Genomic DNA, 25505 nt, shown 5'->3' on the forward strand with positions numbered 1-25505 from the left:
CACCAAACCTCACCCACATCACTGAGTAAATCAGTAAGCTTCCTGGAGCTGAGTCTTGTATATTATAGTCTCAGAAGGTAATGACAATCTTCGGATCCCTCTGACCGTTTCACCATTCCTCGGTAAAATAACTCATTTGTATAACATTATGCATTTGCCTATGTATTTAAACTTTTTTGCTTAGTATTCACTTGTGTCAAGCGCTTGACCTCCTCCCAGGAACTGAGAAGCAGAGGAGTGACTGGGAGAGTGAAGGACGCTACCCCTGTTCATACGGGTCTTGGGAGCGGCCTGGGCTTGGAAGAGCAAGGTGGTGTCAAAGGTCAGAGCCAGAGACTTGTGTCTACAAATCTCAGCCAAGACTTCACGTGGAGCTGGGATATGCCAGGAGTCAGGAGGCTGTAAAATCAATGGAAGAGTGACTTGTAACAGCCACTAGAAGGGTATCTGAGCAAAACTACAGACAAATGAACCTGTGGTGAGTCTTTTCCATGTTCGTGGGCGGGAGCTGGTGGGGCACTGGATCCATTTAAGGGCTCTGACTGGGCCACTAGGGAACTAAACATGAATAAGATGCTGGTTACTATTTGGTGGTCGAGGGAAGAACATGTGGGGAGACAACCCACAACAAACCATTGTGATGCGCTGGATGAAGTGCCAGCAGGTGCACATGCAGTAACCTGGACGCACGGAACAGGAGCGAAAACTTGTGCCAACGGGTCCACAGTAGTTTCCAATTGTTGCTATGACAAGTTACTACACATTTAGAGGCCTTAAAAAAACTCCTTTTTCTTTAACCTTATAGTTTTGAAGGTTGGAAGTCAGAAATGGGTTTCATTGTGCTGAAATCAAGGTCCTGATAGGGTTGCATTCTTTCTGGAGACTCTAAGGTAATCTGTTTGCATGCCTTTTCCAGCTTCCAGAATCTTCTCACACTCTTTGGTTTGTGATCCCTTTCCATAGTCAAAGTCAGCATGGCTGTGTGAGGCTTTCCATATCATACCACTCCGACTAAAATTCCTACTTCCCTCTCTCACATAGAAGGACCCTTGTGATTGCAGTGGGCCCAAGAAGATAATTCAGAATAATCTCCCCATCTCAAGATCCTTAATGCAATCACATTAAATTAAATTAAATTAAATTAAATGTAATCACTCAGTCCTTTGGCTAAGTAAAGTAACATATTCGCAGGTCCTAGGGATGAGGATGGAACGTCTCTGGGGCTGGAGGCATTATACTGCCTACCCCCGTGTCAAAGGAGATGCAGGTGGCCCAGGAAGATTTCACAGGAGAGGATGTTGGTGGAGTCTTGCAGAATGAGGAGGAGATTTCCAGTAGTGGATATGGGGTGGGGAAGAGAGGGAGGATGGGGTCCAGGCAGAGAAAGCCCCAGACAAATTAGAGTCGAATTTTTCATCCATTGCTTTCTTGTTAAATATACAATCTGCCACATCAACAAACTGCTCTGACATTTCTAGTCATTGGGCTCGCTCCCAGCATCTGCTACTCTTCTGGAGATTTTCAGATTAATATCATATTTCCATAACTAGCTAAATACTAAGGTTAAGCTAGCTGATCTGTTCAAAAAGTACTTTCTTTTCCCCCCTCTTTAAAAATGAATACAATATTGTTTATTTAGAGTTCAAACATCTTTTCACTGTTCACACCGACTGAGTACTATAATTACCAACTGCACTGAAATATAGTCTGCCTCCTCCTTAAATCAGCAAGGATCTCCATCAGCTGGCCATGTTGACTTGCATATGCTATTTACATACTATGTATGATATATTATATATATATATATACATACACACACACACACATACACATACACACACACTATTTATTTACAAAGAAATCACCTCCTTCAATGGCCTACTTTGAGTTTCAAACTTTCCATCAGGCCAAAGGGATTGGACACGATCAATTTTTATTTGCTTTTCACTCAGAGAGTCAACACTCTCAAGTCTGGCTGAGGAGGATATGAGAGTGATTCCCAAGCAGAATTAACAGGGAGAACACTGAACAAGACTTGGTGAACCCACAATGATCCTTAAAGATGATCAACAACAAACTGTCAACACAACACTGCCTCTGGCTACATGGAAGAGGTCTGGGGACATTCCGGCCAGCCCCACGCACCAGCAGCCCACATGTCCGCCAAGGACCTCCCAGAGACAGAAACATTATGGGGTCTGGGAGGTGCGATCCAAGCTGCTCCCACTGTATCACTCAAAACCAGTAACCACGCTCCAGTCCCAGACTGACTGGGGGAGATGTCTACATGGTTTCAGATTAGGCTGCCTTAATTTTTCCAGGAATGTTCAGCAAGATGCCTGAATCTGAGAGTTACACAGTTTTCTTATCATTTAGGGGTCTCAGATCAAGCTAGATAATTGCAATGTTCCCCTAAGAGAGTTAATATTTTGTACTAGACTTAAGCTTGTCTATTCTCAATTATCCCTCAGGTATGAGCAAGCCACAAATTTAACTAAACCTCAAAGGTAATGCGACTAATCTCAAGGGAGGTATAATGACACAAGGAAGCTGGAGGTGGCGTTCAAATCTTTCTTCTTAAACCTTATTTTTCACACATTGTTCTTTTATTTCTTGTGGAAAATTTTGCTTGATAATACATTATTTAAGGCTATTTTTCTGTTGCCTTTCTGTAATGACATTTCTGTTTCTTTTGTATTTTTGTCCCCGTAAATACATCCCTACACTCTTGTGCTATTTCTTTGGATCTTTCCTTGGTGACCTAGCCTAATTTCCAAGGATAGTTGCATTCCCACTTGCTTTTCAGATTTCATATTGCCCTGATTTTTGCAAAGTTTGTATTTTTCTATTGTTTTAGTCTTCTCTATGCACTGGGAGTTTTGGCTCTAGTGAAAATTTCCCTTAAAAAGTAACAATGCCGTGAGGATTTAACAAATCATCCAGAAAAGATCGTAAAATATATCCAATGATTGTTTATATCTTGCTGTTAATGACAGTGTTCATGGATGATTAAGGAACTCTAGGCATCGAAGCAACAGCTAATACTTCGATTGTGCCTGTCACGTGCCAAGCAAGCACTGTGAGGAGAGACAGGGATGGAGGTACAAGGAGAGAGAGGGGGATTTAAGTATGTGTAAGATATGGTTCCTGCCACAAAGAAAAAAGTCCAGAAAAGACACAGATATGCAAATAGTTATAATGCAATGTGATAAGTGCTTTTACAAATGTATGAACAAACCCCTTTGGGAGCACAGATAAAGGAGCAATTAATTCAGCCTGAAGGGATTCAGGGAAGCTTCAGATAAGAGGTCACGTTTCAACTGGGCCTTGAAAGAAGAGTAGGACTTCACCAGGAACTTAAGGATATCGGGGAGATAGAAGGAAAAGGGGGAAAATATATGCCAAGTAGAAGGATCGGCAGGAACAGTGGGGCATAAAAGTTCAGGCTCATTCCTGGCACAGGTTCAGTTCCAATAAATATTTGTCAGCGAAGGACTATGAATGCATAAAGGTCTGAAGTATTGGCTACAATCTTACTCCCCTCTCACGGCTTAAAATACGACGTCTAGGGGTAAGTAGAGGGCACAACCGTGGCTGACTGCGCACGAGTCATGGGGGTTACGATTGGCTGGAGTTCCTCTATCAGAGTTACTGTGATTGGACACGGAGAAGGACGTCCCTCGACAAAATCTCAATGCGTAGGGGCAACGCAAAGGAACGACCACCTTAGCGTTCCTGAGCTTAGCACGGTGGCTTCCTCCTAGACCCACAGGAAGCTCACGTGCAGTGATTTCAGCACTGGATTTACAGCCAGAGAGTTAATGACCAGCTGAAGAGGAAGGGGCGGGTGGCACATCCTAGGGAGTCGGAACAGCAATAAAAAGTCCGCTGAGAAAGGGAGCCTGCAAGATGGTGAGGATGGCCAGATGGCAGAGAACAGAGGAGAACGCCGTCACAGAGGGCCTGGGAAGAGGCAGGAGGCCAGACTCTGCAAGGCCTTGGAGGAGAGGTTGAAAACACAAGTAGAAGAGGGATGAGATACTTTGAAGTGATTCAGGCAGGAGTTTAAGATGAGAAGGTTTGAATTTCAAAATAAGCTCAGGAAGGCCTGTGGGCTGGAAGGCATTTGTGTGGGTTGATGTTTCAGTGGATTCCGAGGCAGGGTTTCCGGTGCTCATTTCAGCAAGAGGAGATGGTGGCTTGGAGTAGATGATGGTGGTGGAGAAGTGGACAACCGAGAAGAAGTGGACAGATTTGAGAGAGATTTAGAAGGTAAAAAAAAAAAAATAGCAATTGTGAGACAGCTGTTACAAATTTAAGTATTTACTACTTATTTATGAAAATATCCAAAGCCTCTCCATTTGGGTATCCACTGACCCCTTTACCTTTTCAACAAATGCTTACTGAGTACCAACTACAGCCAAGGCCCTGAAGACACAGCAGAACCCTGATAAACAAGATCGCTGATGTACTGAACTTTCATTTTGAGGAGCAAGTAATTAACAAATAAATGTATGGACAGGATAATTTCAGACAAAGCTGTAAAGCTGGGCAGTGGGAGGTGACTTTGGATCAAGTGGTCAGTAGGAGAGACGTGTCGAGGGAGAAGAAATCAGAGGTCACTCCAGGACAAGAAGCCGGCTGTCAGAGAACGGACCGTACACACTCTCATCTTTGGGTTAGGCTTTCTTCCAGTGTCTTTATCATCTTGCTGATCTCCTCTTTGTCTTTTTGAAGATCCAAAGATTCGTTAAATATGTGTCTATGCTTGCCAGAGTTTGAGTCTACGGTTAACTCCTCGGTGTCAGAGCAGTGAAACTACCGGGGCCAGTGGGCCTTCATGGGGTGTTCTGTCACCTGCCTCACAGGCAGAAGGGGCGCCTACTAGCCTTACATAAAAAAACAGAAGAAAAACATAATTAAATAATTCTCTACCCCACCACACACATCCTTTCTAAAAACTGCTTAAACATATTCTAGTTTCAAACAGATTGCTTTCATTATCTATTTCCTCTTTTAAAAAACTGAGAGCTAAGAGTTCAACATCCATTAATTGCTGATTAATTTGGTGACTTGAACACCTTGAAATTGATAATATTAAAGGTTTTTTTTAATGGAAATATCAAGTGTCTGAAGAAGTCATTCTCCAAAGGGTTATAGTTTTAACTCACAGTTTAGTGAGTTTTTGATAATTTTTGAGGTATTAATTTGACTCTTTTTAAGAATTACTTAAATGGGGAGGGTATAGCTCAGTGGTAGAGTGCCTGCTTATTAGCACATAAGAGGTCCTGAGTTTAATCCCCAGTACCTCCATTAGAAAAAATATATATATATATACACACAGACACATATACCTTCCCGCCTCCAAAAAACACAAACAAAAAGAATTATTCGAGGTTGAAATCTTGAAAACATGTTGCATATGAGAGTTTCATCATGGTAAGAATTCTTGTATTTTTGAAATATGCAAAAGAGATGTGCAAAAGTCTTTCTATACATCTACATCTATAAAAATACATTTTTATATATACATATAACATTTCTGTTTCGTGAACACCATACAGTATCTTAGAACACAATCATATTTCTTGGGCTACTTCTATTACGGTGTCTGTAATGTTCATTCTAATTTTCCTTGTTCTTGTAGGGAAAGAATCCGAAACCTTGAGGGAAAAAGAAAACATACAAATGCTATTACAGGACACATTTCTGAGCAGCAGGAAGTCAGCAGTAAGTGTCAGAGACTGATCAGGATTGTGTTCTATATATAAACAATTGCCATCAGGTGTGCCCTGGTACGAGGTCATTCATGCACCCAAGCAGTAATTTTAGCAATTTAGAATTTCAGGCAGCCTAGAGAGGGAATAAATTATTGAAAAGTTTAACTTCAAGTGTAAAATGTATCTTTATGGCAGATTTCTCAAAGAAACAGATTGTGTCCTTTCATATTAAATTAGATTTGTGTGTTGAATCAAAAAATTTTCAATAATTTATTTACATACACACAAAAAATATGTTGGTATACCATTAGTTTTGCAGAAGTGGGAGATGACCCACAAGTGGAGGAGATATATATATATATATATATATATATATATAGAGAGAGAGAGAGAGAGAGAGAGAGAGAGAGAGAGTATTCCCTACCCACAATAATCCATAAAATTCAAAAAAAAAGAAGACCTTTATTACTGAACAGAAGTTGAGTTTTACCCAAACTATGCTATTATTTTCACATTGCTGAAATGAAACCGAAGCCAATAAATAGGATACAGGTACTAGGACTATGGGTGCAAAATTCTTATTTCCAGACTAATACACTAAATCATACTTATTTCTAGATTGCTACTCAAAACTGTTATCTGTCAGTGAAGAAATAATTAAGAATTCGTTCTAGAATCTAGATTCTCAGAAAATTACATTTTTATTAACTTAGAATCTATGTTAATCAACTGAAGCATTCTTCACGTCAAAGAATTCACCCTGTGGCAGATTCATAAATATTATTTTTTCTTTTTTCCATTGTATTAGAGTTCCAAAATTTTAGACTATATAACCCCATTTCCAAGCATTTTTCTAATAATGTGGGCGCATGACAAAGTTGTGGTTACCGGGAAACGAGCTGAAGTGTTGTGTATCACTCTAGTTGCACTGCTGAACTACATGGGCTTGGCCTGAACTGGCTCATTCCCACTGGGTGGGATGCAGATGCTTTGTCTGGAGCTGTGACAGCCATCCTGAACACAGAGGCAAAAGCCTTGTGTCCCTGTTGGCTCTTGGTTGTTACATGAGAATTTGATGAATTCTTATCTTATTCAAATCACTCTGAAGATCTACTTAGTCCATAACCTAGCACAAACTTCTATGTCATCATCATCCATTTAACTCTTTCTAGTGTTTTTCAACTTCAAAAATCTCATTCTTTATTTTATAATTTATAAAATGATCATTTTGATTGGGGATTCACTTCAAACACAGATTGTTTAATTTGCTACATTTTTAGAGACTCATGCACCTCAAATGCAAGTGAATGCTCTTGTTATTTAAAAACTGAAGTGCACTCTTTCCAGGTAAAATTTTGAATGAATATGGAAACGCCAAATGTACCCATACAGTTCATCGTATGAGTGAAACGTAGCTTTTCAAGGGGGTGTTTTTGACATTTGGTTTGCCAGTGTGACACAGATGGTTATGAAACCATGAGTCATCCCTAAGGATTCTTCTGGTTACTGCAAGGCCACAACTTAAAGTCAGGGTGAATCTGGGAAGGAACAAGATTGAGCAAGAAGTGATGTGATTATGATCCAACAGTAAATATAAACAATTCACTTCTGAAAAATGCTACAACATAATTCATGGCTTTTGGGAATCAAACTGTGATCTAGATAATAAAAACTCACTTTTCTTATTTGCTTTTAAGATTGAAAACTCTATGAGGGCAGAGGTCACCTCTATTTCATTTACCTCTGTATTCCCAGTGCTTATTACAGAGTTTAGATAAATGAGAATTAGTAATATTTGTTGAATGACTGAATTAATATCACTTTTTAATACAATATTTGATGTTAGCATTTACCACATCTCTCTCTGTTCTACAGATTGGCCTCAAAAGAGAACATGAAGGTACAGAAGCATACCCCAAACACTGTGAGGCTTAAAAAGTAATGCCTACGCTGGACTTGAAAGAACAAATGGGAGGGGAGATGGAAAGGAGAGCCTATGGATGAAACAGCTTCTGAAAAATCAACCAAGCACGGGGCGTGGACCTCCAAGAGCCAGAGTGGTTGGCCCTCGGAAGACACAGAATCTGCAGAGCTAAGTAAAAAGATAATCTGATGATCTCACAACTCCGCTCTCAGGTATATACCCCCCAACGCTGAACACAGGTCCTCAAATAAGTCTATGTGCACGTGTGTTTACAGCTACATTAGTCACAATTTTCAAAAGGTGGAGATAATCCAAATGCCCATGAATAGATCAAGTTGTGGTATAAACATGTGGTACATTCCATACATATATTATGAAATAGCCATAGAGAAGAAGAAAGTTCTGCTGCGTTCTACAACACGGATGGTGCAAAGCATAATGAAGCATATGTGAAATAAGCCAGACACAGAAGGCCGTATGCTGTACGAATCCACTTACATAAAAGATTCAGAATGCTCAATCCTTAGGAAAATAATGCAGACTGGTGGTTGCTAGGAGCTTCAAAGAATGGAGAGAAACTGCTTAGCAGGTAAGGGGTTTCACTGGAACTGGACAGGCATGGTGGTGGCGCAACATTGTGGCTGCACTGAATGCAACTCAACTGTTCATTTTAAAGTGGTTAATTCTGTTAGGTGAATTTCACGTCAATCACACAGACCTTAGAGTTTCATCAATCTCTTTTGAAGACTTTTTTTCATCAGCGTCACAGCATTTCTACCATTGTTCCTGTGTCTTTTGTTTCCTTGTCGTGTTTATATTTATGTTAACGTAACAATCATCAGTTCATTTCAAGTCTGGGCACAGATTTTCCCAGTTAAAACTTTAAGTCTCTTAAAGTATGAGGTTGGAAAAAAATTCTGGTACTATTGATGAGAGGTAGCTGAATAAGGCAGAGCTTAAAAATAAGTTGCGGTCCCTCTCCTGGAGGCCACACCGGGCAGACAACGCGGCTGGTGCCCAGTTCAGGCCTGAGCAGGGCCTGCCGCGAGGAGGTGCTGCCCCTCGTGCGAGTGGAGCCCCCTTCTCTCCTGCTTTATGCAGGTGACCGTGTCCTCTACCCCTGGACTCGCGGAAAGGTTTTCTGTCGCTGTTAGTCACATAAAGGAACCGGAAGATACTGCTCACTTTCAAAGGAAGAGGCAGCTCATGAATTTTCATTGCATGCACAGATGCAGATACGGGTCAAGGGGAGCTTCGCTGAGTGTCGGAGGCAATCTCCACACCTCTTACTCCCTCAGGGGGAAAGTCAGAAAAGGGGGCACTTGTTAAGTTTTACATTTTCAGTAAAGCTGTCAAGATGAATTAAGCGTAGTGGGAAAAGGGAAGTGGTGTTTGTAAGTTGAAGCTTAAGAATAAACAACTCTATGTGTTATTAATACAATCACACAATTACAAAGTCTTCTCGGATAATAATAATATGCATGGGAAAATGTAAGCTGGTTATTGGAGAAATTGTGTAGACAATGTATCTGTGAATTGCCTGTGATTGAGGACAGTGATTTCTGGTGGGGTGCTCTGCTCCGATGACCAAAGCAGCTGTGTGTACTGATCAAATTATCTAGATAATTGCTTTATAAGAAGATTGACATGCCTAGTCCACATTGCAAAATATAATAACAACAAAAGATCACATTGCTTGAATGCTTACTGTGTCAAATACTCTAACCTCATAAAGCTGAATTATATAAGGATCCTTTTCTTGGATAATATAGAGGTCAAGCACAGAGAAACTGCAACTAGACAGTTTATGTTCCCATCCCAGCTCCAAACTTACGTAACTTCTATGTCTCAACTTCATCTGTAAAATGGGAACGATACTTATACATGCCTCACAGGGTTCTTGTGAGGATTAAGTGAGTTAATAGATGTAAAGCACTTAGAACAGACCTTGACACACAGCAAGCACCATATAAGGGGTGGTCATCATTCCTTAACAGAAGTCCCATCCATGAATTTGCTAAGCATTTTCGGCATAAAAAAAGTAAATCATATTAGGTGTGGGAAGTTTTGAGACACCGAGAGTTTTTGCATCCATCCTGCGCCCTGCACAGTCACTGTGACACTGGAACCTGCTGCTGTTGGCAGTGCCCCTGGTATGACCCACCCCTTCTCATGCCTCACTGCTAACATGCACCAGGCAGCTCACAAGAAGAGTGATAAAGTAGTCATTTTAGATTAAAAGGGTTCTGACCAAAACAACTCCCAGAAAAGCAGAATTCCCCGTGGTTCTGATGAGGAGTATTTTTTTCAATTGTAGATGTCATTTCCACAAATTTTCATCTTGGCATTTGGCACATGCATGCTATTTGAAAGCAGTATTGCACATGTGCTGGCTGTTACCATGACATTCTTTGGGGACTGCTTCACACAAATTAGGTGAGAACTTATCTTTGTAAAAGAATGTCTGTCACTGACAATTATGGTGATGCCCCACCAGTGCCCACAGTGCGAATACAGAACGTCAACATGTATTTCTCAAGTTTTATGATTCAAGGAGGAAACATCAGGCTTGAATGGAAAAAACCAGCTCAGTCTTCCAGCTGCCACATGTGTGCTCCCATTAAAAATGGTGGAAGCTGGACTCCATTAGTTAGCGTAAGTCACATTCAGATAAAGAGGTGAACTAGCCACAATCCACTCCCACGAAGTGGGTCATGGCTTCAATGAAAGAGGGTCTTGTTCTTGATGTGTTTGGATCCCAAACCAAATTATGTGGCATTAGAGGTTTTTTTGGACTTAACTGTCTTTTCTGTTGCTTTGGAAAGGCTGCCTTTTGTGCTGAGCTGTTCAACTGAATTTCTTTGTTAGGAAGATAACCAGGACGTTTAGGCTCACACACCAGCTTTCTGCAAACTTTTCTATGGAATATTTTAACATACATAAGCAACCTTAAAAATATGTGCTTAGGGTTTTGAGTTGAAGATAAAAGCCAAAATTCACAGTGGTGTTTAGTTTATTGCTATTCACAGGGACAATTTTTATGTGTTTCCTGAAAGCTTGATATGAACCTTGGCCTTTAGAATTTAAGGTTAATATTTTTAAGTCATAGCCCTGGTAACCAGTATTTTAAATAAAAGCATCAGCATCCCATTCCATTTGACATTTCCCTTGTAATCTGTTAAACAATTTTTTTTACAGCTATAATGTGACATACGCAATGTACCAAACAAGTGCTTGCTTGCTATAAAACTAAGATGACAGGCACAAAAGCATTTTGGAAGGCATTATGAATTTTTAAAATATTACTTTTAATGGTCATTAGTGAAACCCTGTGAAACTCTGGCTAAAACGGGGTGAGAAGAGCATTCGGGGTGACATCATGGTCACTGAGATTCTGATCTAGCAGAAAATTTAAATAATGTTGTGCCTTGTTTTCTCTTTCTGGTTCTGGGGAATGTGATCATCGGTTCTGCTGAGCCAAGAGACGAGGAATGAGTCACTCTTTTTCCTCCACCAGCCCCCAGTCCTCTCCAGCACTACAATCAGGTGGGAGTTTGCTGCATCGCAGGTACAAGATAAAACAGTTCCATCAGCTACCATCAAAGGCTGTTTGCAGGGTACGGGATGACAGCAAAAGCCTCATCCTTGAATCATTTTGCAAATTCCTCTTGCACTCAGGCAGTAAAAACCCCATTACTAGCAACTAATAACAGCTAATAGTTATTGAGCACTTACTATATGCTCAGTGCGTGGCTTGTATTATTTCGTCCAATCTCTGCACAATTAGCAATTCCAATCTGCTTTCACAGTGAAATGAGGCTATATTACAGCTATCAGTAGCTGACATTTATTGAGTACTTACTACGTGCTAAGTCTGTTACTTGCATTATCTCATTTAACCTTGACACCAATCCTATGGTCTTGTGATCAGAGATCACTAGTCTTGTGATTTACTGGGAGACCACTCACTTGGACTCACTTCTCATGTAAATCTGGTTCACGCTAAGCTGCAACTTGAACATGAGATGACTAAAGAGAAGGAAACAAAACAGAAATAAAAAAGAAGGGAAGGGGAGAAGAAGGAAGGAAGAAAAACTCATTTACTGACTTGCCAACTAGGTGGGAGGGCTTTGGTTCGTTTCTCTTAATTCTCACTGTCACCTTCAGGGCATGCATGATTACTTTTCCACCTTGAAAATGAGAACATTGCGGGGAGGGTATAGCTCAGTGGTAGAGTGCGTGTTTAGCATGCATGAGGTCCTGGGTTCAATCCCTGGTACCTCCATTAAATACAATAATCAATCAATCAACCAACCAATCAATAGAAATGAGAACATTAATGCTTGCCAAGGTTAAATAACTCTGGCAAGTCAACAGGACCTGCAAGTGAGCTGTCAAACGCGGGAACCCCGCGTCCACGTCCTCAAGCTCACGTGCCAAGCAGGCCCAGCTGCCACTGTTGGTCTGGACGCAACACCTGTGCAAACCAGCTGAGCCACAGACCTTTCTGGAAGTCAGGAGGCACGGGTGGTCCCACAAGACCCCATACCGGGAGTAACAATCGGGAGAAGATGAGCCTTCCGACGCAGGAACCACTTTTGCCTCGCAGGACACAGCACTCCTGGGAGCTGGGAGCTGCCCACCGTACGACCACCCATTGCTCAACAACCAACCCACTGGTTTCGCTTAGCTCTGGTGACCAGCTCCAGCTTCCAGGCCCAGGAGAGGGTGGACGCCATGTTGACTCTTGCGCCTGACATAACTGCTGTCCCCTTTCCCTTTGCCTCCATCTGAGCTGTGTATTTTAATACTGCTAGTTCTGTACCCATCGTCACATTGAAGTTGCCTCTATTGCCCTTTAAGGGACATGGGGAGTGGTCAGCGGCACGGGAAGAGAATCATAGGATATGAATATGTTGCCCTGTCTTTGGCTATTTGGTCTAACTGCTTTCCCCGGACTTTGAGCGTCTCAAGGGCAGGGACTTATTTTACATACTGATGGATTCCAAGGACTGTTCGCGAGAACTGGTTGACCCCATGCATTGTTTGACTATTCAGGTTTAACACAGATAGTGCATGTGAAAAGATACACAGAGAAGCTATTTGAGTAAGAGTGGAGATGCTCGAGAAAAGACTGAGCCTTGAGACATTTTGGTTCACGCCTCGGGTTGAACTTTCCACCTGCTTTCCTCCACACCCATGCTTCCAACTCTGACTGTAAGAGGATGACCCCTGAGTTCGATCTGTCCTTGACATGTGGGCACTAGGTATTCCAGTGGCCAGCACGGCTCTCTGCGGCTTTCATTCCATGATTCAAAAGCCAAGTTGTTAGTCATTTAAAATCGGGCATCAATTTTTATTTTACACCCAAATCATAAAAGATTGCCCAACTCTGAGCAGGCATGTAGTGCTGCCTCATAATCATCTCAGAAGATTTAAAGCACCATAGGAAGCTGGTAAATTGTTTTTAAAGCTAAGCATAGGTATGGTCTAATGTAGACTGAATCGATTCAGTTAAAACATCCACCATGAGACACTTAACAAAGGTGACTACTTTCCACCCCTAAAGCCCTGAGCAGCTGCCCCTGGTAGGAGGTTAAAATTAGAAATTGTTAAAAGTAAGCAGTATGTTTATGAAGGCTAAGGAATATTTGAAAGCAATATTTAACTATTTTTAAAATATGTCTGATGCAGAAGAAAAGACTTCACTTTCTCTTTAGAGTTACTGAGGCGCAAGATCAGACTGGGAAAGTTCACCCGGCCATGTATATTTTACTGCAAACATGTCATTTTAGACATCTTTCAAAGTGTATCCAGAATATGGAAAGCAATCCCACTGAGCTATTGTTTGGCATAGCTCATTGACATATTTATGTTTGTAAAAGCAATCAGGTCAAGGCAACTAAGAGGATTGTTTTTTTATTTTTTCCTGTTTGAGTGAAGGGAGTCTAAAACTTTTTAGTAAAAACAAAAATAAAAGAAACAGGTAAGGCGATCGCCCCATTTTGCTTTCATTTTTTTTTTAAAGAGAGACAACTGGAGAATAATTTAGGGTATCGTGTTCAAAGAGACTGGAATAAATGGCCAGTGTGTTACAATATAAATATATTGATGCCTATTGTGGAAGCTGGGCTCAGAGGCCAGAGTCTCGCCCTGTGTGCTGAGCTCTCAACAAGTCCAGAGGTACTAGAACATGGTTTATTCTCTTATCAAACAATCACAAGAAACACGGCTCTCCACTTCCTAGAAGGGTTTTAAGGATCCAATAGCATAAACAGAATACATGAAAGCACTTCAAAGAAAAAAAGATAATTTCGTAGATAAATGTTATTTAGTAACAACGCCACAGTGATCGTTATTTAATTAAAATGTGTATTGTCTTCTCCAGTTATTATATTCTTATTATCTACATGATGAGAAGAGAAATACATGTTTGAAATGACATCTGTAGGAAACTGTACTGAAATTAAATGTATCTTACACTCTCCCTCCACTTGTGGCAGAGAGGGGTGAATGCTAAGCTTCTCCAAAGCAGGCTTTCTTTTAAAATTAGAATCTCCAAGAAATAGGTTGTTTTTTTTTTTATGATGGTTACAATTCATAGTGAAGATATGAGTTTAGTAAGACAGGTGACAAAAGAGAGGAAGAGTATCTGAACCATTACGTAGGAGAACTGGTAAAAGATTTTGTTGTAAAACAATGTAAAATGGAGAACTGTCTCCAGGCAGCAAAGAGTCACATCAAAGTATAACTTAGGAGAGTTTTCCAAAGTTCTACTCTACTTTCTTAAACATCTTCTGGTATATCAATTCCAGCAATATTTTGGCAGCCTAAAATTACACCATTCTGACCTTGACATTAGTATTCAGCAGCACTGATGAAGGAATGACAGCTTCTCCATCCTAGTGGGTGATCTTGCAGGCTTTTACCTTCATGACTATGGAGTTTCTGTCAAATGTGCTTCCAGCTGAATGAACACATTCTTTTGAATTATGAAGGGGCTGCAAACTGTGCTAATTGGGTACGCACTGATGCCACTGATCAGGATTAAACAGCCTTGATTGTCTTAAAGTCACAAATATATGTAATTTTGTTTCACATGTATATTCCACTGAGCCTAATCCGTAACTACAGCCATGCAGAATTGCTTTATTTAATTAAAATCGTCATGGACGACGTTAAGATGAATTAGAGGCAAATCATAAACGGATGAACGTAACAGCTAAGAGCAACTATAATGAAAGGTTAAATATCATGATGATGTTTTATTATTTGTGAAGTGTGAACAGTATGCTTGGAAAAGCAGAGTAGTGAATAAGATTCCATCTTTGCCTGGAAGAACTGAGCCACAAATGCAGCAGAACAAAAAGTACACGGCAAGCCACAGAAACCGTAAGAAATGGGTGCCTGAGCTAACGTAGCTGTTTCCTCTGGCGCCTGACAAAGACTTTTCTCTTTGTAAAGCCTCTTTAAACAGTAAGCTCCTAAAAGGCAGGGACAGGACTAGGAGAGCTTGTGTCATTTGTTTAGTACAGTGTCATTACTACTTTGAGTGCTTATTATTTACTATCTGATGTAAATGTAACAGCTAACAAGAGATTCCAGGAGGCAGTAATGAACTCCTACACACAGTTCAGAGATCCTCAACCACAAAATTAAGCTGCTAATTTAAATGGGTAGAATTTAAATAGAGTATTTAAAATTGGTAAATTATAAAAATAAGGTACTAAAAGCTATCAAAAATCAAAGTGAAATAAATGATCACACTTTATTAAAAGACAAATCTGCCTACTGAGTTGCTCCTTCAGTGTAACACAGGCATGTTGAATCGTTCATTACATAATTTTATCGTGAAATTTTTCATACAAAGACAGTACAGAAATTGGTACTTTAAAAACTCTCTTTAAAATGCAATATCCAGGTTTTAAAAGCAGTAAGATTTTGCTTTTTATTTTCATAAAGCAATACAGACATGATCCGAGTTGCCTCTGTGTTTTCTGTTCACTGAGTCCCTCCCCTCAAGGGGTAAGTGCTTCCCTGAATTTGCCTGCCTTTTTTGTCCATGTTTTGATACCTATATATGTCAACAATATATAGCATTTTATGTGCTTCATAATTTATATAAATTATTTTATACTTACATATCCTGCAACCTGCTTTTTTCACTCAACATTAATTGTGAGACTGCCAACACTGATATCATTAACTCTGGTTCGTTTATTTTACATTCTTTATAGTGTCCCAGGCATTATTCATTTATTCAGTTAATTAAGTGTTTACTGAGCACCTACTGTATTCCAGGCAGCTGTCTATGTGGGGACACAGCAGTCAACTCAATGGACACAATGACTGCTAATTTACAGCTTACTTCCAAGGGAATAGATTCCAACAGATGCATCCCTTCTTGTAGGGTCGTCTTCAAGTTTTTATTGTCACGATCAGTGCCACAAGGAGGAATGACAGGCATGACTACCTGTGCATTTGTTTGGGAGGAGAAATAAAGGAAGTGGGATATTAGTTTTGTAGGTGGGGCACACCTTCAGTCTTAAAACGTAACAGAAATTGTTGTGTGCATCCAAATTGTTATGTTACCTTCACACCCCGGGGTATAAACAGCTCCCCCTGATTCACAGTCTCATAGACTCACTGTTTGTGTCAAACTTTAATCTTCGCCTCCCGATGGGCGTGTAATGGTACCATGTTTGCATCTGCATTTTCCTGATTACACATGAGGTTGAGCATCTTCTGTGGAATTATGGGCCACTCTTCATTTATCCCTCATGGATTATCTGCTCTTGTTTATTATCTATAGATGAATTGGGTTGTCTTTTTCTTACTGCTTTTTAGGAGTGTCTATGTACTCTGGCATTAATTTAATTGTTGACTAGATGGGGTTTTTTTTTTTTCTGTCCTGGTGTGTGGCTTACATTTTTTACTTTTTTAAAAAGATACTTTCGTCTTATGAAGGCACTTTATTTAAACATGATCCTATCTGCCAATGTTGTTTGTTATAGGTCTGTGTTCTTTCTCCCTTTTTAAGGAAATTATCACTTACCCAGTGTCATAAAGGCATTCTGCTATATTTTCTAAATGTTCTAAAATCTGATTTTTCATGTTTATGGTTTGAATTCACCTAGAATATACTTAGCATCTGAGAGAAGAGGTGAGCTTTATTTTACTTTTTCGTATGTCTTGCTGTGGTGGTTACTACAGGTGTGCACCCTACCCTACTTGTCTTCTTCCTGGGCTTATGGGAGGAGTGCCCTCCCCCAACCTCTTTGGAGCCAGGTGTGCCCAGGTGACTCGCTTTGGCTAATGGACTATGAGCAGAGGATGTGTATATAGATTCAAGGTAATGAAACTGGATCCACAAAATAAGCAAGGAATTGGCCTTTGTCCAAGGTTCCCTCTGAGCAAAACTGCAAAGTAGGGGAAGTTTCGTTGGATGAGGGCTCACTCCTCTGTCTCCATCAGCTCCCTCTGCCTGCATGCTCCCAGGTCCTCTCCCAGGGTAAGGCCCTACAGGACTGCCTTACACGGACGGGCTCTTATCCTGGGGGTCCCTCCCTTCACTTACCACCCCAGAGCGAGGCAAACAAAACACATCTATCCTAAGTTCCACGCACCAAAGAGCACTAAAGCTGTAACCACTGAATAGGAAAATGACTAGGAAATTAACTGCTGCCTTTTTTTTCCCTGTAATAAGTTCATGTTAATAGGATTTTTGCATTATGATGGGGCATAAGAGAATAAAGAAGTCTTCAAAAATCCTGGGAAATATGCTCCCAGAGATGTGAACTGAAGCAGATTTGGACTTAGAATAGTTCTGCCATGGATGAGCTGTGTGACGTCTGACGAGCTCCCTAGTCACCCTGCACCGTGGTGTCCTCGGCAGTGCAGTGGACACAAGGTACTTGTATCACAGCACTGACACAGGAATTATAATGCAATGCTGCATGTCCTGAGCACCTAGTAAGTGCCTGGCATGTGGCGACACTGATGAATGGACCGTTGCTGTTGTCATTAGTAGTAACATGTGTACACGTGGCGATGGTATGCTTTGCTACTAGAGGACAGGTTTGCGGATAATGCTGTCCTGTTATCCAGACAGCACAAGAGGCAGGTGGCCTCCTGATTAGCTCATTGAGAAGAATTATTCATGTGATCGTTATCTTTTCGGAGGTTTCAGAGGTAATACAGGGAGTTCAGGAATTGGTTATTTATTACAAAGCAGTGATTGCAAAGTAACCTGGCAAGAGTATCTATTTAAAAAAAAGGAAATATGCAAACAAGTAATATTATCTTTTCCATCTTCATCTTCATTGTTAGCTCATCTTAATTCAAAAAGAATCTATTAGACTTCTAAACAGTAAGAGCACAGTCTACTATTCTTCCTTGGAATACAAGTTTCCATTCATAGATCCATTTCATTTCTTCCAAAAGACAAGGTGAAATCCAGTTACAACTGTACAGAGTAGAGAGGTGGACCTGAGAGAGTGAGTCAAAGTACTAATGATTTTAGATTCTGATTTTATGTCATCTAAATGGTATTTTTATCTCTCTCAAATTTTCAGAAATAATTCTTCCCACTTCAAAATAAATCAAATAAATGTCCCTTGCTTATGTGATTTCTTGTACAATGAACATCTCCCTTTTAATTTCACAGGTTCATATCAGGCAGATTATTTTTAAAGTCTTATAAGTTATTAAATAATAAGCAAACATATTTATTAAAAATTGAAATGAGGACAGTTGAAATACAAGTCAATAAAAGATGAAAGAATTTTCTAGTTATTAAATTAAAAGACTAAGGGATTAAACTCATCCTAAGAAGCAGTTAATGGCGTTGATTGTGCAGGTCTCATTATGCAATGAATTATTAATTCATTTTCAAATAAAAAAATTGTAAGACTTAATTAATTTTTACAAAATGTTTGATGACGTTATTATTAGAGGAAGTGTGGATCAATATTATCATCACTTCAATTATTCAATGTGATTACAGCTTTCCTTACACCTACTTACTTTGAACACAATTTTCAAAATAACTTCTAGAGCAAGTTTTCATGTATTGGTCTGTGTTCAATAAGAAATAAGCATGAGTCCTGAAAATCATCATCATCTCCACACGAATACTATGCAAAATTAATTTCACCGCCAAATATGTCAACCTGAACCTGATTTGCAAGTGCTTTTTGTGTTAATGCTTTACCTATACAAGTTTTTCAGCTGACTAATATATAATAAATCAAGGAATAACATTTCATCCTGCTTGACTCCGTTTAGGTTTACAAAGTGCTTTCTCGGGTGTTACTGTATTCAATCTTGACAATATTTTTTTGAGGTAGGAAGGAAGACAGGGTACCCTCATTTTATCAATGAAAACCTGAGATTCAGTGAATTGTTCCAAGATCCAGAGCTGATGAGTAGCATCACGGTGAGAACGCACTGTCCCTTATTGCTTGCTCAGGGCTTACACCACTGCACGCACCCCGTGCTTCCCTGAGCAGCTTTACCTTGAAGCTCAGATTTCTGTGCACAAGCGCTATGATGATCTAGCACAAGAGTAGGCAAATGTGCATGTGTACGTACATATGTGGATTCCCTTCACCTAGGAGAACTGTGACCAAAAAGGAGTACCATATGAAAGACTTACAGAATCACTTTGCATGATTGAAAGCATGTTCTAGTATCTCATTAAGACCTTAAAGTCATCAGCAAACACACACACACACAAAACTAACAGGATGAATTGCTAAGTGAAAAAAAAAAGTTGGGGTTAAAAGTTAAATTTTACTTTTGGTTCCTACGTGGATATACTCTTATATGGAAATATGGGTTGAAGGGAGGCTAGCTCATGAGTCCTTTTATCCCATAGTCTAGTTTATATTTTGGGACCTGCAGAAACTAACCTTCATTTGACAAAAGGGTAAAAATGAGTCTAGGAATCTTCATGTTGAACCGAAGCCCCTCTGAGTTAATAATTTTTATTTGTGTTTATACCAGAATGATCTTAAAAAATATCTAATTCTGAAGGATCAGAGAAGCTTAATGCAGCACCAGATCATCCCTGGCTAAGAGGTTCCAGGTGGTAGGGGAATAGGGACCACAGAGGAAGCTGGGCAAACTGTACTGTCCTGAAAGTAACCACAGTTAATATCAAGAGCATGACAATGACACTGCTTCCACTAAAAATTCTAGTAATCTGAAAGGTTTCCATCGCTATGCAATGTGGACTTTCTTAAGCATAACCCCCACTGGTGATGGAATCATTTTGATCACGATAAACATTAATTTCACTGCTTCCCATGTTCTTTAATTTACATTAAGTGGTTAGAAATACAGATTATATTCTGCTCTTAAAGTTGTACATATGCATAGTTTATGTTTTTAAGATTCACTTAAATTATGAAAGTAGAATTCACATAATACTAGCTTCTTTCTCTAAAAGATAATCAGCATTGGGTTTTCCTCCTCATTATTTCAAGGAGTCAGCTTGATAACTGGATAACTTGTTAATGATATGACTGCACCTTTAAAATTTTCAACCAGATCTGAAATCACTAAGTGATGCTTTTAATAACGTGACTTTAAAAACTGGCCCCTTCAGAGTTTGTATCAATACAGACAGGGGGCTGGGTGTACCTACCACTGAAACTGTGCAGGATGACTGTTATCATTGACTTGGTGGAGATGCAAAACGCTGAAGAACTATGTTTGAGATTTTTAATTTCTAAATCTATTTCTTAAAGTTTACTGATAAATGAAATACTGTAAAATCTCTTTTGCATCTCAGTCCTCAAAGAATGTCCATTAAATTTCAAAAAAGTGAAAACAGACTGAATTCATTCAATTCCAAAAAAGAACAGTTGTGATTAGTGTCAGTAATAAATGTGATGGTTCTCACCCTGAGAACAGAAAGGACTTGATGTTTTAGGAATAACCCAAGCTTTCAGGAGTGATGCTATTTCACTGATTTGGTCAGCACAGGGGCCCACTTCCAAGACACTGTCCACACTCGGACAAGGGCTGACTCCTCTGCACTCGTGTCTGCAGGAGACTGGGTGCGGGGTGACATGGAGATCTCTTATCGAGACTTTCTCCCTCCTGCAGCACAGATACTTGTAATCTGACCACCACTGGCATTTGTTCTTCATTAGGCAGTAATTACACCACCAGTCGGAGGCTTAACATATTTTGTTTAGTCAGTTCTTCCAAGGTCAAGTTGCTGTGATAAGTGCTAAGATTTGCTGGACCAGTCTGAACAGGATGGAGAGGGCCACCACATTCAGAGGTAAGACAAATCAGGGTCCCATGCATGCTACTTCATCACTGTGACACAAGCCCGCTCCTTGAAATACATCTCTCATTTTTGTTTTTTAATGAAACCAAGAGCTTCATTGGTAAGAGGTATGCTGTTCAGGCGGGTGTCCAGGGAGCGGGAAGAAGGAACCGGGAGGAAAAGGAAAAAAGAGAATCCAACCAGTAGTCTGGCTAGAGCCTTGGAAAAGGGAATGCAAGCAAGTTTTCCAGCCAGAGGAGATGTTTCAAGGTACAAGAAGGTCATATCAAAATGCCCAAGCCATGAAGAGACTCATGGAGGTGGAAAGGCGTCTCCAGGGAAGTGAGAAAGGAAAAGCATCCCGACAGCCACACCTGGAGAGAGAGGGTGCAAAGGGGAGCCGGGAGCAAACGCGATCAGTAACCGGCTGCCATTCAGTCATTCTTATCAGGAAGAACTCACCAAAGTGGAAGCAATGCAGGCTGCACAAGCTGAGCCTGGTGATTTCATTTCTGTTTATTGAAAGAAGAGTTCCAAATTCCTTCCGGATGGATGCAAATTTTATCATGTGTTTTGGCAGAAAGTTGAAGCCACATAGTAAATGCCTTCCACGTTCATTAACTATTTCAAAGGAACATCTCTACCAGCTTCGGAACACTGACAAAATGATCACAGAAGTCTGTCTTTCCTTCAGTGTTTCTGGGAAAATAATTTTTATAAAATATTTTACAGGATATTTTAGTCTCCTGACTAAAGGAGAAAAGAAGAAAACAAAGCACATGGCTTTGACCACATCAAAACTAATTCTGGTAAGTTTTTGAGGGAGAACCAGAGCTGCACAGATACAGGGGTTCAGAACATGGGTGACCCTGTAGTTGGAGTCAAACCTTGGCCTCACCTGTTTCTAGTTGTGTGACATGAAGCGAGGTGAGCCACCTGCTGTTTCAGTAATTCAGATGTGAAATGAGGATAATGGTCCGGACCGTTTAGTCGCTGTGAGGATTAAGTGTAAGTTAATACCAACACTCAACTTTAAGTGACACTTAATAATATCTGTTAGTTATGAAGAACCTTATAATCCAAACCACATGATTTAGCATCAGTTCTGTGTCCCATCAGCACAATAATGAAGAGTCAGGATGTGTGTATGTATATGTGTGTATCCATACACGCAATAAAATGCATAATGATAAAATTCTTCTATTATTCTGAAAATGCCATGGCTTTGAGTGGGGCGTGTACATACAGTTTCATGTCATGAATGAATGTGTCATCCTTTTCTTTTGATCACTGAAATACTAAAAATCCCCTGCCCACGTCATTCATTATCAATTTTCAGGGCGATGTAAGGCCAGGGTGCCAGTTGCTAAGCAAGTTCTTGGTGTGAGAACAGTAAACGTACACAGCACAGTGTGGCTGGGACAGATGAAAAGGAGAACGGTGCCGCGGGCCACCTTAATTCACTATTTCCTTTGAATTCAGCCCTTGGGTCAGGAAGTAGAAGGTGGGATGGTTGGGGAACTCGCAGTTCTACAGTCACCCGGTTACAAAGCGCACGTACCAAACTTCTGGCACTAAACTGTAGAAATCTTGAGGGGGGCTACCCAAAATGAGTGACTAGAATTTTGACTAATGTCATGTCACTCCCTGAGGTGGTGCTTGATGAAATCCAGGGGTTTCTGCTGGGCAGTGTGCACGATTTTGTGAATATTACTGCTTTCCCAGTGACTACATACAGCCTGCTCAGGTGAATTGGCAGGTCCTGTGTCGGTTAATTTTCTGGATGTCCCATTGTATCCGACATCGGTGTTGGACACACATTAGGGACTTGATGTGTTCAAAACACTAAACCATGCCATTGTCAGGCTCTCAAGGTAAACAGTCACTCAGGAGTCTTGGTTAACTTTTAATTACTTAGTGGACAATTGTCTTAAGTACCTAAGACACAAAATAAGATGAGAAAACTTGGTATGAATGATAAATCTGATAAATCTCACATGGAAAAGTGAAGCACTATGACTTGGGTAGAATTCAGAAGAGGGTCCAAGGAGAGCATGGAAGAGAAAACAAAACAAGATGGGAGGACAAGATGCAGGAACGCACAGAAGTAACAGGTAGTAATGTCATCCAGAACGAACCAGAGCCACCGGGGAGTGACGCTGAGTGCATCCATTAAAAACAAACCAACAACACAAAATCTGAATGCACCTATATTTTCTTTTCTCAAGACACAGGGAAATAGAATCTGGGCTATCCGTGTACATTAGAAAGATGAACACGTGAAATGCTTTATTAGAGCATTCCAGATTCTAACAAAGCATTTAAGCAGGGAACAGAGTAGCCCACATCCTCCCGCGTTCTGGGTCACACCCCATCACCGATGGTGGAACTCTGGCCTCTCCTGTGGACCCTTCAGCCTGCAGAGGCGTCTCCAGTGGGTGGTGGCTGTGGCCACCAGTCACATTCCAGTCACATTCTGTCACAGATTGTCTTCATACGCCAGGCATGTCAGTGCTCTAAACTGATGAGGTAACTAGTGATTAAGGCTAAGTGGATCTTGTTAATTCAGCAACACTTTAAAATAAATGAACATGAATAAAATGGCAAATTATAATCAAAGTCCTTTGGGAATACATCTGAAAGCGACATAATGCCACATTAGTTCATCATGACTAATACTATTATAATTAATGTTAAATGATAGAAATAATGACTGGCTTCCTAGTCTAGAGCATCAGTTTTCAGGCTGGGGAAGATTCTTTGGTATTTGACTCTGGATTAAGGGGTGGGGACAAAGGACATGGAAAATGGAAGCAATCATTTTGCAGTGCAATTTTCTTACACTCAGTGTTGAATTGCTTTGTTGGCTTATTTAGTATTTGAACCAGGACATTTTCCCTTATGCTGTGGTGTTCTAAAGAACAGAGACAGTGGTAATAGTCTCCTGTTGTGAATTCTAACGTTTTAAAACCCAAAGTGTGCAAGAGGCAATAACATGTTTGCTTTAAGAGCTTCTGAGATGTAAGCACTGACCTTTGTGTTTCCAATAATGCCTGATAATTGAATGTAGACACCGCATACGGGAAAATAGGGTACTTGTAAGGCAGGGATCATACTCAACCAGCCCTTGTAATTGAGGGGCACAGTTTAGCTAAGATTGTGAGCCCTGCCTCAAAGAACCTCAATAATCATAAACAGTGGGGGGCTAGCACTTTCCATAGCGAGGGCAGCGCAAGTCTGGTAGCAGGTCACTCAGAACGGAAATCAGGAAACAAACCGAAGCCAAGGGTGTTCGTGTGACGGTGCTGCTGGAAAGTGGGCGGCGACGTCAAATTCCTGAACGTGGGACTCAAAACTCGGGACAGTATTTTCAGTGTATTTTAGAGACTGCTCATAACCTAGGAAAGAGCTGGTGCAAGAGAGCAGTCAAAGAACATGGAATAAAAAGCTAAATGAAAAAAACAGTCAAATACAAATGTAACTCTGAGTAGAGGTGAGTGAACTGGGTGACAGCAAGGAAACGTGAAGCGGGTGTGGGCTCTTGTCTTTCGAAAGGGGCGGATGCTCTCTGGCTGTACGTAGCGAAGATGGTGTAAGTTCCTCAAAGCGGAAACTGACAGTCCACAACAATTTGTTTGTTTAATGACTATGATTTATCACTTCCCCGCCAGGCGTTTATTACTATGACACATTCAGGTCAAGAGAAGTGAGCCCTCAGTTCAAACACAGGTCGCTGTCCTTCTGTGAACCACAGCAACGGATCTCACCCACTCAGCGATTTTAAATCTCGAGATATTAATAGGAGTTTCAGTCAAGAGTGTCATATTCCATCCACATCCTTTTTGCTGAATGCACTTTACATTTTACCTTTACTATGGTGTGTCAAATGGTTCAGATTTCATTTGAACAGAATGGCTGGAGCTGCATGCAGGTTCACTTTAAAACCACCGAAATCAAGCTACCCTATTTTCCAATTGCATAAAACCATCAACAGAGGCATGCCGTGTGCAAGTCCCATTTACCTGGCTTCTAAAATACAAAACAAAACAAAACCAAAAATATTTCCCTGAAGATAAAGAATGAAATGTGGTAGATTTGACAAGAGTGTAAATTCTGCTCTGTAACAAGACTGAGTGAGAAGCTTTATAAAGGACGGTTTGAACTTCAGCTTCTGTCATCTTTTCTTGAGTGCTCCCTTCAGCTCCAGAGGTAATCACTATGACCCTAGATCATTCCTCCACATTCTTTTGATTGTCTAAACTCCAGCGTCCTTACTAGTTTTTATGGGATCTTTGACCTCCTCGGCAGTGTCCTCAGTTAATTGGACCATAGTTTTGAGCTGTTAGCTTGACACCATGGGTGGTTTCGCTTTTAAGGAACACGATGTCACGGTCTTTTCAGGTGCAGCTAAGAATTCATGTTCTGCCTCAGTAAAACCTCAGGAGAAACCCATCTAAGAAAGCCCTGAGCACAGAATGGCTAGCTAAGTAATGAACTTTCCACGGTCACAGATGGAGTGCAACCCATCATAAGAACCCAACTGAAATAAAATAAAATGTCACACACACACACGGCATTG

General features: G+C 40.5%; 1 protein-coding gene and 1 long non-coding RNA gene across 2 annotated transcripts in view; one reads left to right on the forward strand and one right to left on the reverse strand.

Annotated features, from left to right (window-relative positions):
- The window catches only part of TENM3 (teneurin transmembrane protein 3), a 1525061-nt gene that overhangs the window by 1289241 nt on the left and 210315 nt on the right, over window positions 1–25505 (reverse strand). The window lies entirely within an intron of this gene.
- LOC140689508 (uncharacterized) lies at window positions 4024–7932 on the forward strand. Its single transcript, XR_012064541.1, has 3 exons — window positions 4024–4272; window positions 5648–5730; window positions 7596–7932. It is a non-coding gene; the product is annotated as an uncharacterized lncRNA (long non-coding RNA).

The sequence above is a fragment of the Vicugna pacos genome, chromosome 26 (genome assembly GCF_048564905.1).
Source record: "Vicugna pacos chromosome 26, VicPac4, whole genome shotgun sequence".
Classification (NCBI taxonomy): Eukaryota; Metazoa; Chordata; class Mammalia; order Artiodactyla; family Camelidae; genus Vicugna; species Vicugna pacos.